Below are 17,038 nucleotides of genomic sequence, written 5' to 3'. Positions count from 1 at the left end.
TATCAATATTTACATTCAGTGTAAATGTACTTAAAGTTTCTATTAAAAGACAAACATTTTCATACGATTAAAATAAATGAGTAAATTGGTGAAAGTAAAGGCAAGTACAAAGTATACCAAGCAAATTCCAACCAAAGGAAAGCTAATATAGCTTTACTTGAATGAGATGAAATGGATTTAAGGCCAAATCAGTGCAAAAGATAAAATGGTTCTATGTTTTAATAAAAAATATTAGACTTTATAATTTTAACACATTGACTAGAAAACCAGTAATTGTAAGATTTTTATCCTCTGTCACTTAGATTTAAAATAGATAAAGCAAAAAAATTGACAGAAATGGTAAGAATAAGCAATTCTATACAATGTATAATGGGGATTTTAGATGTACCAATCTCAGTAGCAGAACAATCTGATTTAAACAAGTTTTAATGAACCTGACCAAATGGACATATAGACAACAGTTTTTTTTAATAATAATTTTTTATTATGTTATGTTAGTCACCATACAGTACATCCTTAGTTTTTGATGTAGTGTTCCATGATTCATTATTTGTGTATAACACCCAGTGCAACATGCAATATGTGCCCACCTTAATACCCATTGCATGCTGGGTCATAAGGCAAATCTTTTAAAGGATTGAAATCATACAGAATATGTTAATTGTACTAAGATCGCATTGAATGGCTTATGAAATTAATTGCTACATCTTTGGGGAAGTATTTTTCCCAATGAAAAATATTAAATATGTAACATATGTATATTTTGATTGTTCAGAATTGTTAAAACATTACAAATTAAGCTTCAATTTAGTTGAGCACAATCCCTCATCTTGGTTTCATCCCTACTTCCTCAGAGATAACCTCTATTACTAGATTTTTGTATGAATGTACATGCAGTTTATTTCCATACATACACGTACATATATAAAATATGTAATTTTTGGAATGCTTTTTTTCCATATGTAAATGAAAACATACTGTTTTGTGGGTTTTTTTTTTTTAAGATTTTTAAAATTTATTTGACAGAGAGAGAGAGACAGCCAGCGAGATAGGGAACACAAGCAGGGGGAGTGGGAGAGGAAGAAGCAGGCTCCCAGCGGAAGAGCCTGATGTGGGGCTCGATCCCAGAACTCTGGGATCATGCCCTGAGCCGAAGGCAGACGCTCAATGACTGAGCCACCCAGGTGCCCCTGTTTTGTGGTTTTTAATTTGAAATGACCTTTCGTGTTGTTACCATGAAATCTGCCTTTTTAAAAAATAATACCAAACTATTTTACCTGTCAGAGTATGGCTGTACTATATTTTATTTAGCCATTTTTCACTGTAATGACATGTAAGTTTTTTCCAAAGATTTTGTTGTTGTGATCAATGTTGTAATGACCTTTTCTGTTTACTTGTGTCTTTACATATGGGTGAATATTTCTGTAAGTAGAAGTGCATTTTAAATACATTTTTATACTTAATATTATGTAAAATTGCCCAGTTCCCAATTTTTAATCTCTATTAGTATTGTAGTATATGAAAGTACCTTTTATAACACTCTCACCAAAAATTAATATTATGAAGCTTCTAATCTTTGCTTTTCTAATAGATGAAAATTGATTTGTTATTTTAATTTGCATTTCCCAAATTGCTAGCTAGGCTTAGCATCCTCTCACATTTTTGGGGGGTGGTGCGGGGACATTTGGGTTTCCTTTTTTGAGATTTGTCTATTGCTCCTTTTTCCATTTAAAAAAAAATGTTTCCACTTATTGATTCCCTAGAGTTGTTCTTATCTTCTTGTTATTGTTTCTTTGTTATATATTACAAGTACATTTTCCCAGTCTATAATTTGTTTCTTGAATAGTCTTTCTATTGCAAATTTAAGAAATCATAGATGTTGCTAAAAAACCAGGATAGTGCCAAAGATATGCCTGCTTTATTTTCTTCAACTATTTACCGTGCAAAAAGGATTTGTTACTTTTTATTTTGATTTATTTTTAGTTGAAATATATTTGATATGTAACATTATATAAATGGAAGGTATATAATATGTTAATTAGGACACATATATGTAACATTATAGCAATAATTAACATTTCTCTCATGTTACATAATTATCCTTTTTTTTTGTGGTGGGATAATTCATCCATCGAGGGACGCTTAGGTCACTTCCATATCTTGGCTATTGTGAGTAACGCTTGCAATAAACATGGGAGTGCAGTTACATGTTTTGGAAATCCTGTTTTTATTTCCTTTGGGTATATACCCAGAAGTGGATTGATGGATCATATCCTAGATCTATTTTTAATTTTTTGAGAAATCTCCATATTGTTGAACCAAATTGGTTGAACCAATTTGCATTCCCACCAACAAGGTACAAGGGTACACTTTTCTGAACATTCTTGCCAACACTCATTATCTTTTGTCTTCTTCATGATAATTATTCTAGCAGGGTAAGGTGATATCTCATTGTGCTTTTGATTTGCATTTCCGTGTTCATTCCTAATTTTGACCGTCTTTTCATGCACCTGTTGACAATTTGGATGTCTTCTTTGGAAAAACATCTATTTAGTTATGCCACACAATTTAATTTAATTTAATTAGTTAAATTAGATGGTTTGGTTTTTCATTATTGAGTTATGTGAGTTCTTCATACATTTTGAATATTAAATATATTCTGATCTGGGGTTTACAATTTTTACCCAATTCTATAGATTGTATTTTAGTTTTGTTCATTGTTTCCTTGCTGTGCAAAAGCTTTTAAGTTTGATGTAGTCCCATTTGTTGATTTTTGTTTTTGTTGTTTGTGCTTTTGGTGTCGTATCCAAAAAATCATTGCCAAGACCAATGTCAAGGAGATTCTTCCCTACAGTTTCTTTTAGTAGTTTTATATGATCATGTCTTATGTTTAAATCTTTGATCCATTTTGAATTAGTTTTTGTGCATGGTGTAAGATAGGGGTCCAATTTCATTGTTCTAATGCGTTTTTCCAGTTTCCTAGTACCATTTGTCAAAGATCCTATCCTTTCCCCATTGGGTGTTCTTGGCTCCCTTGTGGAACAGTAGTTGACCATAAACTCAGGGGTTTAATTCTGAACTTCCTATTCTGTTTTGTTGGTCTGGGTGCCTATTTTATGTGAAGATCATACTGTTCTTATTACTATAGCTTTGTAATATAGTTTGAAATCAGGAAGTGTGGTAATTCCTGCTCTGTTCTTTTTCTTCATGATTGTTTGGCTATTATGAATAGTCTTTTATGAATCCACACAAATTTTAGGATTTTTTTTCTATTTCTGTGAAGAATGCCATTGGTATTTTGATGGAGATTACATTGAATCTATAGATGACTTTGGATAGTATTGACATTTTAACAGTATTCTTTCTACCCATGAAAAAAGAATGATTTTCCATTTTTTGGTATCATCTTCAGTTTCTTTCAGGAAAGTCTTGTCCTTTTTGTTGTACGGATCTTTCATGTGGTTTGATTTCTTCCTAAGTTATTTTATTGTTTCTGATACTACTTTGAATGGCATAGTTCATTTTTTCTCAGATGTTCATTATTAGTGCAACGGATTTCTACATGTTGATTTTGTATCCCACAGCTTTATGAAATTGATTAGTTCCAGCAGTTTTTGAGCCGAGTATTTGTGATTTTTTTTTATATATGAAATTATATCATCTGGAAATAGTGACAGTTATCCTCCTTACTTTACAATTTGGCTGACTTTTCTTTCTTTTTCTTACAGGACTAGCCGGGACTTCTAGTACTATATCGAATGAGTGGTGAGAGTGGACATCCCTGTCTTGTTCTCCATCTTAGAGTTTTCAGTTTTTTTCCATTGAGTGTAGTTTTAGCTGTGGGTTTGTCATATGGCTCTTATCGTGTTGAGGTATATTCCTTCTATACCTCATCTGCTGAGGGTTTTAATCATGAAAGGATGTTGTATTTTATTAAATACTTTTTCTGTATCTACTAAGATGATCATGTAACTTTGGTCTTTCATGTTATGAATGTGATATCTTACTCATTGATTTGCATATGTTGAACCATGCTTGCACCCCAGGGATAAATCCCACTTGGTCGTGATGTATATTCTTTGATGTGTTCTTCATTTTGGTTTGCTAATATTTTGTCAATAATTTTTGCATTTATATCCATCAGGGATATTAGTATATAGTTTTCTTGTGGCATCCTTATCTAGCCTTGGCATCGGAGTAATGCTGGCCTCATAGAAAGCATTTGGAAGGGTTCGCTTTTCAATTTTTTGGAAAAGTTTGAGAAGGATGGATATTAATTCTCCATTAAATGTCTGGTAGAATTTACCAGTGAAGTCATCTAGGCCTTGGGTTTTCTGTGTTGAGAGGTTTCTGATTATTGACTCAATCTTTTTACTCATTGTTGGTCTGTTCATATTTCTTCCTGATTCAGTATTGTAGCTTGTGTCTATCTAGAAATTTACTCATTTCTTCTAGGTTATCTATTTGTTGACATATAATTTTTCGTAGCAGTGTCTTATGATTGTATGTATTTCTGTAGTATCAGCTGCAGGGTCTCCACTTTCATTTCTAATTTTCATCATTTCAGTTTCTTTCTTTTCTTAGTTAGCTAGCCAAAGTTTTTCAATTTTTTCTTTACCTTGTCAAAACAAAACAAAACAAAACAAAACAACAACAACAAACAGCTCTTAGTTTCATTAACCCTCTCTGTTGTTTTTCTGGTGTCTATTTCATTTATTTCTACTCTGATCCTTATTGTTTCCTTTCTTCTGCTACTTTGGGCTTCATTTATTCTTCTGTTTCTCGTTCCTTGAGATATAAAGTTTGGTTGTTTATTTGAAATCTTTAAATTTCTTGATATATGCATTTATCACTATAAACTTTCCTCTCAGAACTGCTTTTGCTGCATCCCATAAATTTTGATGTATTCCCATTTTCATGTTTATTGAGATAATTTTTATTTTCATTTTGATTTTTTGACTCAGATGTTCAGAAGTATATTGTTTAGCTTCCACATTTTTGTAGATTTTTCAGCTTTCCTCTCGTTGATTTTTATCACGTGTGGTAGGAAAAGATGGCATAATTTCAGTCTTATGTTTGCTAAGGTATGATCTGTCCTGGAGAATGTTCCATATGTACTTGAGAGGAATGTATATTCTGCTGCTGTTGGATGGAATATTCTATATATGTTATGTCCATTTATTCTAATGTATGGTTCGATTCCATTGTTTCCTTATTGATTTTCTGTCTAGATGATGTATTCATTGCTGATAGTGGTGTATTGAAGTCCCTTACTAGTCTTCTTTTTTATTTTTAAGATTTTATTTATTTATTTGTTAGAGAGAGAGAGAGTGAGTGCACAAGGAGGGGGAGCGGCAGGCAGAGGGAGAAGCAGTCTCCCTGCTGAGCAAGGAGCTCAGTGCTGTACTGGATTCCAGGGTCCTGGGATCATGACCAGAGCCGAAGGCAGATGTTTAACCCACTGAGTCACGCAGGCATCCCTGAAGTCCCTTACTATTCTTGTTATCCATTTCTCCCTTTAGATCTATTAGTATTTGCTTAATATATTTCAGTATTCCAATGTTGGGTGCATATATATTTACAATTATTTTATTTTCTTGATGTGTTGACCCCTTTATCATTATACAGTGACCTTCTTTGTCTCTTATTACAGTTTTTGGCTTGAAGTCTGTTTTGTCTGATATAAGTATGGCTATCCCTACTATCTTTTGGTTTTCGTTGCATGGAATATCTTCTTCCATTCCTTTTCTTTGAGCCTGTATGTGTCTTTTGAATTTAAATGAGTCTCTTATAGGTAGCATATAGTTAGGACTTGTTTTTTTAATCCATCCATTCACTCTATTGGTGAATTCTATTGGTGAATTCAATCCATTAACACTTAGAATGATAATTGATATGTGAGGACTTTTACTGCTGCCATCTTGTCATTTGCCTTCTGATGGTTTTATATATCCATTGTTCCTTTTCCCCTGTTTTTTTTTTCTTTGAAGATTTAATTAATTTATTTGACAGAGAGAGACAGCCAGGGAGAAGGGGAACACAAGCAGGGGAGTGGGATTGGAAGAAGAAGGCTCTCAGCGGAGGAGCCTGATGTGGGGCTTAATCCCGGAACGCTGGGATCACACCCTGAGCCAAAGGCAGATGCTTAACGACTGAGCCACCCAGGCACCCCCCTTTTCCCCTGTTTTTGCCTACATTTGTAAATTGGTGTTTTTTTTTACCCCAGTGATTTCTTCAGTCTCTCCTTTTTAAATGTTTATGACTCTAGTCTAGATTTTTTTGTGGTTGCAATAAGGCTTATGTAAAACATCTTATAATAAAATAGTTCTTTTTATACTGATAGCAACTTACGTTTTTTGGGGTGCTTTAGAATTTCCACCCTTTTACTCCTCCCCTTATACTTTTTTTTTCATGCCACTGTCCAGCTTAAATTTTTTCCCTTTTATATTTTGATGTCACAGTTTACCTCATTTTATGCTGTGAATTCATTAACAAACTATAATAGCTATAATTATTTTAATGCTCTTTTTCTTTCATCTTTATACTATGGTTAAGTGATTTACTCACCATTCTAGTATAGAGTTCAGCCTTCTAATTCTGTTTTTCACCTTTGCCAGACTGTTGTGTACTTTCACATGCTTTGTGTCACTAATTAGCATCATCTTTTCATTTTAGTTCAGCGTTTCTTGCAAGGCAGTTCTAATGGTGGTGAACTCTTTCAGTTCAGCCTTTGATTGTCTAGGAAGTGTTTATTTCTCCTTCATATCTGAAGGATAACTTTTCCAGATACCATATTCTTAGCTGTCAATTTTTATCTTGTAATACTTTAAATATTTCCTTCTGTTCTCACCTGTGCTATAGAGTGTGTGCTGAAAATTCCACTGATAGGTAAATGGGAGTTTTTTGGTCAATTATTTTCTTTTTCCCCCCCGGCCTCCTTTAAGATTATTATAACTAATTTTTGACAGTTTTGTTATAAAGTGTCTTGGAAATGGTCTTTCTGCATTGAAATAATAGGGTGTTCTAGCTTTGTGGACTCGTATGTTCAGTTTCTTCCCCAGGTTTAGAAAGTTCGCAGCTATTATATCTTTAAATAACTCTCTGCCCCCTTCTCTCTCTCTTTTTCTGGTACACTAATTATTCTATCTTCTTTTCTGATAGAATCTGATAGCACTCATGGGGTTTCTTCACTTTTTAAAAATCTTAGTCTTCTGTCTTCCACTGACTGAATCATGTCTAAATTCCTATCTTCCAATTCGCTTATACTTTCTTCCTTCTTATCTGCCCTGTTACCTAGGCTCTCCAGTGCAGTCTTCATTTCATTGTATGACTTCTTCAGCTCCAGAATTTCTGTTTTGGTTTGTTGTTTGTTTTTAATGTCAGTCATTTGGTAGAGAACTCATTCTGTTCATTCGTTTCATTCCAGAGTTCATTAAATTACCTTTCTCGGTTTTCTTGTAGCCCGTTACATTTCTTCATAAAATTTTTTGAATTCTCTATCAGTTTCATCTCAATATTTTGTGTCTTTAAGTTCAATATATGGAGAATTATTTTCTTTTCATGATATCATATTCCTTTGATTTTTCATTATGTCTGACAATATATGTCTCTGATTTTACATTTGAAATAGCAAACACCTTTCTTAAGAATTTGTGCAATTTGGCTGTTACAGCTCAACAGGATACCAATTAGAAGAGTTTCTTTTGTAGTCCAGAAGGTGGCACTAAAGCTAAAGTTTTTGGTGTCTCCTATGGAAGATGGCTCTTGGGATGAAGTATGCAAAAAGAGCAGGAAGCAGAATTGGGGGAGATGTGGACTTAGCCTCTGGAACTTTGGGGGTGCCTAGAGACCAGTAGGTGGATCCTAGTGTAGGGAACTTCAAGAGATCCATGCACAGACCTACAGAGGAAATCCTGAAGCATACAGAAGGAAGTAAGTTCCTTCAGTGCCATTTCATACTCCTTGTCTGCCTCTTTCCCTTCCCTCCCTTCCCCAAAGTCGTGGAGGTCCCTCCTTGGAACTCTTGTATCACAGGAGAGAAACAAGCCATTCAGCTGCAACCCACATGCAGCTAGGTAGTGTGTCACTTCTTTCACTTATCACTTCCTCTGCCAGAGAGGTAGCTCCTTCTGTTGCCCAAAGCCCAGAGTGTTCCACTGTTGCCCTGGAGAGGGAGGCTGCCTCAGTGGGTTCCTCCCTGTCCTCTGCCTCCGAGCTCACCTCTGTGCCACTCTGATGGTGTGCCAGGTTCTCCTGTCGGGGTGACTGGACCTCCACAGATTCTCTGTCTCCCATGAGTATCTATCCACTTGTGTACTCTCCAGGTTCCTCTTCTCCACTCAGGGCAAGTGCAGGTGGAGCAGGTTCACCAACTGCCCTGAATCCACAGTCCCCTTTGTGATCCTATCCACTTACTTCTGGATGCACAAGTAGATAGACATTTCCTAGGTGTTCTGGTGTAATGCAGAGGCACTTTAATTCAGTTCTAGATGACTAATTCATTGTAATCAGAGAGGGGAGGAAAGAGGAAACACTCACACCACCATGATGCTGACATCACTGTCAATTTTTTTAAGTTTTCATTTGTTCAGTGTCATATTTTTATCATTCCTAGGTCTTTTTTTATATTAATAAAGTAAGAGAATTCGATTTAGCTAACTGGTTCCAAATTGAAAAAAAAAGATAAAATAATATATTAACAGTAGTTTTTTATGAAAGTGAATTGAATGACTTTTATACAAAAATATGTTTTTATATGATATTTTTAGAATTTCTGATTACTTAGAGTGCAAAATCTGGAAACCATTGGACTAGCTTATTCCAGTAGTCTCTTTCAATATTAATGTTTTCCAATCTTATGATTTATTCTTTCTTCCTATATCCTATGAGAAAAAAAATATCAAATAGAATGAGAATCAAAGAGCTAAAGGGAACTTAATGGTTGTATCAATCAGGATAGAATAGGTTTTGTTATTGCAATAATAAAAACCCGAATTCTCAGTGGCTTACGATAGTCAAGTTTATTTCTTATGTTTACCTTAGATCAACAAGGAGAATCTTCTTATTAGTCACTTTACAATCTGTCACTGAAACTTCGTTTTGGTACACGTTTTAACAATCACAGAGGCCCCAGAAGAAAACATAGTACTTTTGCTTTTATTTCATTGCCAAAGCAAATGACATGGACATTCCCAAATTCAACAGGACAAGATGTCTGTTTCACGGGCAGGGAGGAGCAATGAATATTTATGAATAATAATATGTTCTGTGGGTGTGAGAATCTGAATAAGAACTGTAACAGGGTGCCTAGCTGGCTCAGTCGGCTAAGCAGCTGACTCTTGATATTGGCTCAGGTCGTGATCTGAGGGTGTGGGATCAAGCCCCATGTTGGGCTCTGCACTGAGTGTAACGCCAGCTTAAGATTCTCTTTCTCCCTCTCCCTCTCCCTCTCGTGCTCATGCTCTCTCTCTCTCTCTAAAACAAACACCCCCCCAAAATAATAACACATTGTAACAGAGAAATATTAATTTTGTTTAATGTAAAAATTTAAAAAACAGGAAATATGAGACGAACCCTTACTAGTTTTGCGATTTTCTAAACATATTAATATTAGCTAAACAGAAATTTCCAGATTCTAAAAAATCTTCACATAAAGTATTTTATTTTTTTACAACTCATTAATGGAGACTGATGAGCCTGAGGAGTGGCTTGAACTCACTATAAAGTGCTTGATTTTGAGTTTCAGTCTCAGCATTTACTGAAATTTGACCTGGACAAATGACCTTACTTAACGTACTTCAGTTCCCATCTTTAAAACTGGGTAGAATCATAACTCTATCTTGCATTTATGTTTATGTGAGGAATCATAGTGATAATACACTGAAATGGCACAGAGTTACACTCAATACATATTGTTAGTTGTTTTTAGTTATTTTTGTGTTTCTATCATATTTATCAATAATACTATTACCCGCATTTTCCAACTGAGACCTAAATGCAATCTATGGGCTGTGTTTTCTCTAAGGTTCACATAGTAGATGGCAAAACTCAGATTCAAAATTAGATTTTTGGTGTAGAGACTTTGTTTACATCCTAGTCACACTTATTTAATCTGACACAATCATTTTAATCTGTGCCTTAAGGTTATTTCACCAAAACACTTTCCTACAGGGGCGCCTGGGTGGCTCAGTCCTTAAGCATCTGCTTCAGCTCAGGTCATGATCCCAGAGTCCTGGGATCAAGGCCCATATTGGGTTCCCTGCTCAGAGGGAAGCCTGCTTCTCCCTCTCCCACTCCCCCTACTTGTGTTCCCTCTGTCGCTGTCTCTCTCTCGCTGTCAAATAAATAAATAAAATCTTTAAGAAAAAATTTTCTTACAATTGCTGTAGATGGTTCAGGAAAAAAAGACTAATTGAGATTGGGAGAGGATACTGAGAAAGAGAAAGGAAGAGAGAAAGCAAAGAGAAAGAGAAAGCAAACAACTGAAAAGGTACAGTGTATTTGGAAGAGGTGGCAGGGCAGCCCACTGAGCAGAGGAGAGAAGACAGTGGTTTGTTCAGGAATCAGGAGTGATATTAGCCAATCAAGTATCACTGCAGAGCTCACATTAGACTTTTCTTTTACAGATTAGGTTTGCAGAATTGGGGAGAGTGGTAAGAGTACCTATTGAAAAAAAAAAGATTATAGGAAATGTACAAAGCCCTAAATTCAGCATTATTTCCCTCACTGAAGAGAAGGCAAAACAAGAACTGTGCTATTTTTAGTTTATAATTGAAAGGACTGACCTGTGGATTTGAGAGTTTGCTGATTTAAAGAAGTGATGTGGCAAGTTATTTTAATGTGTTATGAGTATCAAGCAGTCCCTACACCTCACTTTTTGTCTTGAAATAAATGGTTTCTGTCATATGATTTGATATTGTTCAAGGTTCACAGTCTATTTTAGGTTTGTTGACATCTCAAGTTTGTTTCCAGCGGCACAAAAAGTGCTATTTGTGTTTGAAGTGTGTCTGAGCCTTGGCTCAAAATATTTCTCTCATTTAAGAAATCTGATAGGCAAACTGGATTATATTTGCCTCTTTTCTCTAGCCTTCACACGTGATTTAATATCTTAAGCTCAGGTTCATCTTCTTGTTTTACTTTTCTTTTCTCTTTTCTTTTTTGGGACGGGTGGATAGAGAGCTTGTGGGAGACATTTTGGAGAAATTTATCCATGATTCAATGTATGATTTAGAGGAATTATCACTGTTTTCAGTAACAGAAACCACTAACTTGACCAAATACTGTAGTAATAATACTACTTAAGCTCTAGAATATTAAAAACTAGGAAATTAGAAAAAAATACCTGAAGATAAATAAAAGTGACAAAATAAGCATAGATGTGACATTCAAAATGTTGAATGATACTTTAATTAAAAAACTTGGTATAAAGATATTTAACTGTGAGGTATCTAGGCTACTAACTACAAATGGTAAGAGTAGATAACTTGTCTCTTCTTGGTTAATGTTCATTTCCATGTTAAAAAATATATTACTATCTGCCTGAGATGCAAGGCTGCTTTGGATGGAGGAAAAGAACACTGTCATAGGTAATACTGATATAGGTAACTGACATTTATGTAAGTATGAAGAATGCTCTAGAAATAGATACTAGTTTTTTGACTACTACTTTTTACCTAACACTTTAATAGAGCTCCTTTATTCTGTTATTGACATGGTATGATTTAAGTAGACTTTAAGCTGAATCACTAAATTTATGGTATTTCATGTGTTAAGAGAAGTCCTGGATTTATTCTAGAGCCTTTCCCCTATGATGTCATTTATATTGTGGATATTAAATAAAATAACAAATATCTCAATATGGATTGAGAAAAAAAAATATTTGAGAACACCAGAAACTAGCCAACTTATGGAGAAGTCTAAGTTGATAGTATTTTTTGTATTGTATATGTTTTATTGGCACTTCAAATATAAATACTTCTTAAGGACTATTGCTTTGGTGATAGGATATTAGCAAATGTCCTAGTTTATATTTTTAAGGAACTCCCAATACATCTCACTTGACATATTCTAGTAGCCCTTAAAGCTTTAAAATAGAAAGAAGTTTCCTCTTTGTAAGGCAATCCAGGCAATATGAGATGTGGGCAACAGAGCATTGATATTAGTATTAATAACTGTGAATATCTTCTCTGAGGAGAACAATTTTAGGAAATCCATAATGGGAAGTAGACATTACAACTATTTCAAGTTCTTTTTTTGTTTTGTTTTGTTATTTTTTTTTAAATATTTTTTTATTTATTTGAAAGAAAGGGAGCACCAGTGGGGTAAGGGACTGAGGGAGAGGGAGAAGCAGGCTCCCTCCTGAGCAGGGAGCCAGACATGTGGCTTGATCCCCAGGACCCCAGGATCATGACCTGAGTCAAAGACAGGTGCTTAATTGACTGAGGCATCCAGGTGCCCCTTTTTTGTTTTGTTATTGATATGAAAGATGTCAAGGATTTGTTTGCACATTTTACTTCACAAGATATAAAGACTCTTTAGTTGTCTTAATGCCTCTGCTATGGAGTTTATAGCTCTTTAGTTTGATTGAGATGAAAATTCAGATTAAATGAGAAAATCTGTGACAATGACTGACCCCTGATAGAAGATTATTGTATAATTGTATGCATCCACCTATGCTGGGATGCTAGTAAAATTTCTCAGTTTATGTCTGCCAGTTATCTATTTTTTAAATAACATCCTAAAGTACATGTGAAACAGTATTAAAAACAGTTCAGAGTTAATTGAATGGCATGGAAAGAGAGAATGTCCAAGTGACTAGAAGTGGAAGTAGAAAGAGAGCATGAGTTTAGAGCAGTTTGAATAGTACCAGCAATAAAAATAACAAAGCAGTAATAACAACATTACAGAAACCAAATATATTGAGTTTTTAATGTATCATGCACCGGGGTAACAGCTTTATTGGTGTTTATTCACTCAGTCATTGTGACAACTTTATGAGGTACATATTACTTTTTCTTGTTCATAGATAAACTTGAAGAGATTATTTTCCAAAAAAAAAAAAAGAGATTATTTTCCAGGGTCATGTGGATAATAAATGACAAGGTCAAGATTTAAACTGCAGTTTATCTAACACTTAAGGTCATTTTCTTAACATTTGGAAGCTTAAGTCCAGTCTGAAGTTCAAACTATGCTGTTATCTAATTCTCAACTCTTTATCACCATCAGCCCCATATCATCCACTGTCTAGTCAGTCTTCTTTCCTTCTCTCATTCTAATATTCATCTACATCCAGTTAGTTTCTTGTCTTCCTTGCAAATTTAGTCCTTCTTGTTTGTTTTTGAAAACCTTTCTCTGGTGCCTGGGTGGCTCAGTTGGTTAAGCGTCTGCTCTCGGCTCAGGTTATGATCCCAGGGTCCTGGCATCTGAGCAGGGAGCCTGCCTCTCCCTCTCCCTTTGCCTGCTGCTCTCTTTGCTTGTGCGCTCTCTCTCTCTCTCTCTCTGTCTCTGTCAAATAAATAGACAAAATCTTTTAAAAAAGAAAAAGAAAACCTTTCTCTGCTAATGAAACAGCACTTCCTCTTTTAAAGGTACCTCTTTAGATGCTCTCTCTGACCTGCCCTAACATATAGACTGCTGGGCTTTACCCAACGTTATAACTTTGGATTCAACATCTCTCTTGCTATCTTGTCAAGTCTCAAGCGTCCAACTCTCCAAGACTGATAATTCAGCCATAATCGTTGACTATCCATACTAGTTGTTTATGGATGGTATCTGCTCTGATTGGTCAATGTCTGTGCTTAAATATTTTGTGTGCCATTTCTGAGACTATCATTACTTTATTGAAAATGTCCAAATCCCTCCACTTTTCTCTTCATATTTAATGTTTGTTTATACCTCAAACTCAGTATATCGTGATATTAGTTCTTCAGTTTCCCTAAACCAAGTCTGCCTCTGGATTGCACTATGAATGATGATGGTGTTGTCATTCTTTCATTCACTAAGCTCTATTTCTTTAATGATATTCATGCTTTTTAAAGATTTATTTGATTATTTTACGGGGGTGTAGGGGCAGAGAGATTTTGAAGCATACTCTGCACTGAGCAGGGAGTCCCTTATGGGGCTCAATCTCAGAACCCTGAGATTAAGACCTGAGCTGAAATCAAGAGTTGGATGTTAAACCAACTGTGTCACCCTGTCACCTGCATTCACTAAACTTTAAATCCCAGAGTCCCCTTTGTTTCCTCCTTTTCATTTCTCCCTATATCCTATTAGCTACCATTTCCTGTAGAATTGCTCTCCACCAAATCTATTGCATCTCTCTTTTCTGTATTGGTTAATTATTGCTGAATAACAGTAATAACGCATTATGCCTCACAATTTTATGGGTTGACTAGGTGGTTCTTTTGCTGGTTTAACCCTGGAATAATCATTCAACTACAGTTAGATGGTAGATCAACTCAGATGGTTGGAATGGGTAGGGACAAATAGATTTCTCTACGTGGCATTTCTTTTTTCTTTCTTTGTTTTTCTTTCTTCTTTCTTTCTTTCTTTCTTTCTTTCTTTCTTTCTTTCTTTCTTTCTTCTTCTTTCTCTCTGTCTGTCTTTCTCTCTTTCTTTCTTCCTCTCTTTTTCTTTCTTTCTTTCTTTCTTTCTTTCTTTCTTTCTTTCTTCCTCTCTTTCTGTCTTTCCCTCTTTCTTTCTCTCTCTCTCTCTTTCATTTTTTTTCTTTTAAAGCTTTTATTTATTTGAGAGAGAAAGAGAGAGTGCACGCATGAGGTGGGGTGGCAGAGGGAGAGGGAGAAGCAGACTCCCTACTGAGTAGGGAACTGATGCAGTGTGATCCCAGGACCCTGAGATTGTGACCTGAGCTGAAGGCAAACACTTAACCCACTGAGCTACCACCCTCCCCCTTTTCTTTATGTAAAAGTTATTTCACCTTATCTCTTTTAAAGTCAAACCTATTCTTCGAATTGACTGTATCTTCCTCTGTTCCCATCCAGCACAAATTATGTTTTCTATCAGTGAAATCCTGAAGCACTTTACTCATATCTTTCTTAAACTAGTAATCATGTTCTTCATTTTATCATTGTTACTTGCATTTGTGTATGGATGTGTCCTTTCTCTGACTTAACATTATCTCTAGAATGATACTGCCCAGTAGAAATATAATGAAAACCACATATGTAATTTAAAAATTTTTAGCAGCCATACTAAAAGAGGTCAAGGGGTGCCTGGTACCTCAATTGATTAAGCGTCTGCCTTTGGCTCAGGTCATGATCTCAAGGTCCTGGGATTGAATCCTGCTCCCCGTTCAAGCTACCTGCTTGGTAGGGAGCCTGCTTCTCCCTCTGCCGCTCCCCCTTGCTCGTGCTCTCTCTCTATCTCTCTCTTGCTCTCTGTCTGAAATAAATAAATAAAATATTTGAAAAAAAAGAGGTCAAAAGAAACTAGGGCAATTATGTTAATTTTACTTAGCCTAATGCATCACAAAATATTATTTTGACATAAACGACATAAAATTATTTTTACATTAATTTTTTAAACTAATTCTTCAAAATTTGTAGTATAATTTACACTTATAGCACATCTCTGATCAGACTACTATTTCAGGATCTCAGTAGCCAAATATTGCCTGTGGCTACCATATTGGACATTACACCTCTAGAATTTTATAATGAATATCAGTGTATTACAGAGAATGTTGATTTGTGGTAGGACCTGTTATCAAATCACAGGCTCTATTTAGCGTATGAGCCTGGACAATTTTTTCAGATTGTCTGGCTTTATTTCGTTCATGTGTACAAAAGTTTTACAAAGATTAGATTCATATAATTTCTGACAGTGTTTGTTTACTTCGAAAAATCATTGAAGACGTAACCCAAGTTTGCCAATGCCTTCTACAGTGCCTGGATTTAGAGTCTTTTTTTTTTTTTTAAGATTTTATTTATTTATTTTGACAGAGAGAGAGAGTGAGAGCACAATCAGGAGGAGGGTCAGAGGTAAAGGGAGAAGCAGGCTCCCTGCTAAGCAGGGAGCCCATTGTGGGACTTGATCTCAGGACCTTGGAATCATGACAAAGGCTGACGCTTAACCGACTGAGCCACCCAGCTGTCCCTGGAGTTTAGAGTCTTATGTTACAACAATTTATTGATCACATAAGCTATTATGCTATTTGTTTTGCTAGTTTCTACGAATATTAAATAGGAAGTCTACCTTTAAGAAGTTTGGTACAGAATGACGGGACATGTAAATACTTAGTTATTTATAATACATTCACAATATAAATCAAATATAGCTTAATAATGTCATATATGTTAAAAAGCTATCATACAGAGGAGTTATTAACTATGCCTGGGAATATCAGGATAAGCTGCAAAAGATGTTGGTTCAACTGCATTTGGAAGGAAGAATAATTACTAGATACACAAGGATATTGGAAGGTGATCCTAGAAAGAAGGAAAATACTTGGAAAATCATGGAGCAATGAAATTGCTTCTGAAATATGAGGGAATTTTAGTTTTGCGATGGATAAGTCTTAGGGCCTGCACATTTGTGTCTTGTTTCCCCCCAAATTTACATGTTGGAACCCTAACTCCCAGTGCAATAGTATAAGGCTGTGGGGCCTCTGAGAAGTAATGAGTTGTAGATGAAGTCATGAGAGTGGAGCCCCATGATGGGATCAGTGTCCTTATAGGAAGAGAAAGAGACTGGAGCTCTCTCTGTTCTCCACGATAGAAAGATACAGGAGAAAATGGCTATTTGTGGACCTGGAAGGAGGCTCTCACCAGACACTGAACTGCCGATCTTTTGATTTCAGGCTTCCCAGCCTCCAGATCTATGAGAAATAAATATTTGTTGTTTAATCCACCCAGTCGATGATAATCTTGTTTTAACAACTTGAACTGACTAAGAAAGTAGGACAAATTGTGTTTACATGGTGGGTTAGAAGAAGGAACAAAGGAGAGCATTAGGGTTGATAGAGGAATAATTATGGACCACAGTGTTCTACGTAACCTTCCCTAAAACTGGTACTTCCTTG

The 17,038-nt window shown here is 35.4% G+C and overlaps 2 protein-coding genes across 3 annotated transcripts in view; both read left to right on the top strand.

Moving 5' to 3' along the window:
* LOC103669314 (pancreatic alpha-amylase) overlaps positions 1-17,038 on the top strand; it is a 50,123-nt gene that overhangs the window by 22,973 nt on the left and 10,112 nt on the right. Inside the window, exon 1 of one of the 2 annotated variants that reach the window (XM_040626973.1) lies at positions 3,750-3,765. The exons of the other annotated variant lie outside the window; for it this stretch is intronic. The gene's annotated coding sequence lies outside the window, so the exon portion shown is untranslated. Of the gene's footprint in view, positions 1-3,749; positions 3,766-17,038 lie in introns of those variants that run through there. 2 annotated transcript variants of the gene reach the window in all.
* RNPC3 (RNA binding region (RNP1, RRM) containing 3) overlaps positions 1-17,038 on the top strand; it is a 68,124-nt gene that overhangs the window by 47,813 nt on the left and 3,273 nt on the right. The window contains exon 16 of the transcript XR_005834076.1: positions 3,729-3,765. The gene's annotated coding sequence lies outside the window, so the exon portion shown is untranslated. The remainder of the gene's footprint in view (positions 1-3,728; positions 3,766-17,038) is intronic.

This window comes from Ursus maritimus, unplaced genomic scaffold (genome assembly GCF_017311325.1).
Source record: "Ursus maritimus isolate PB19 unplaced genomic scaffold, ASM1731132v1 scaffold_12, whole genome shotgun sequence".
NCBI classification, from domain to species: Eukaryota; Metazoa; Chordata; class Mammalia; order Carnivora; family Ursidae; genus Ursus; species Ursus maritimus.
The sequence above is the reverse complement of the archived record's forward strand: the minus strand, read 5'-3'. Positions and strand labels throughout refer to the sequence as shown.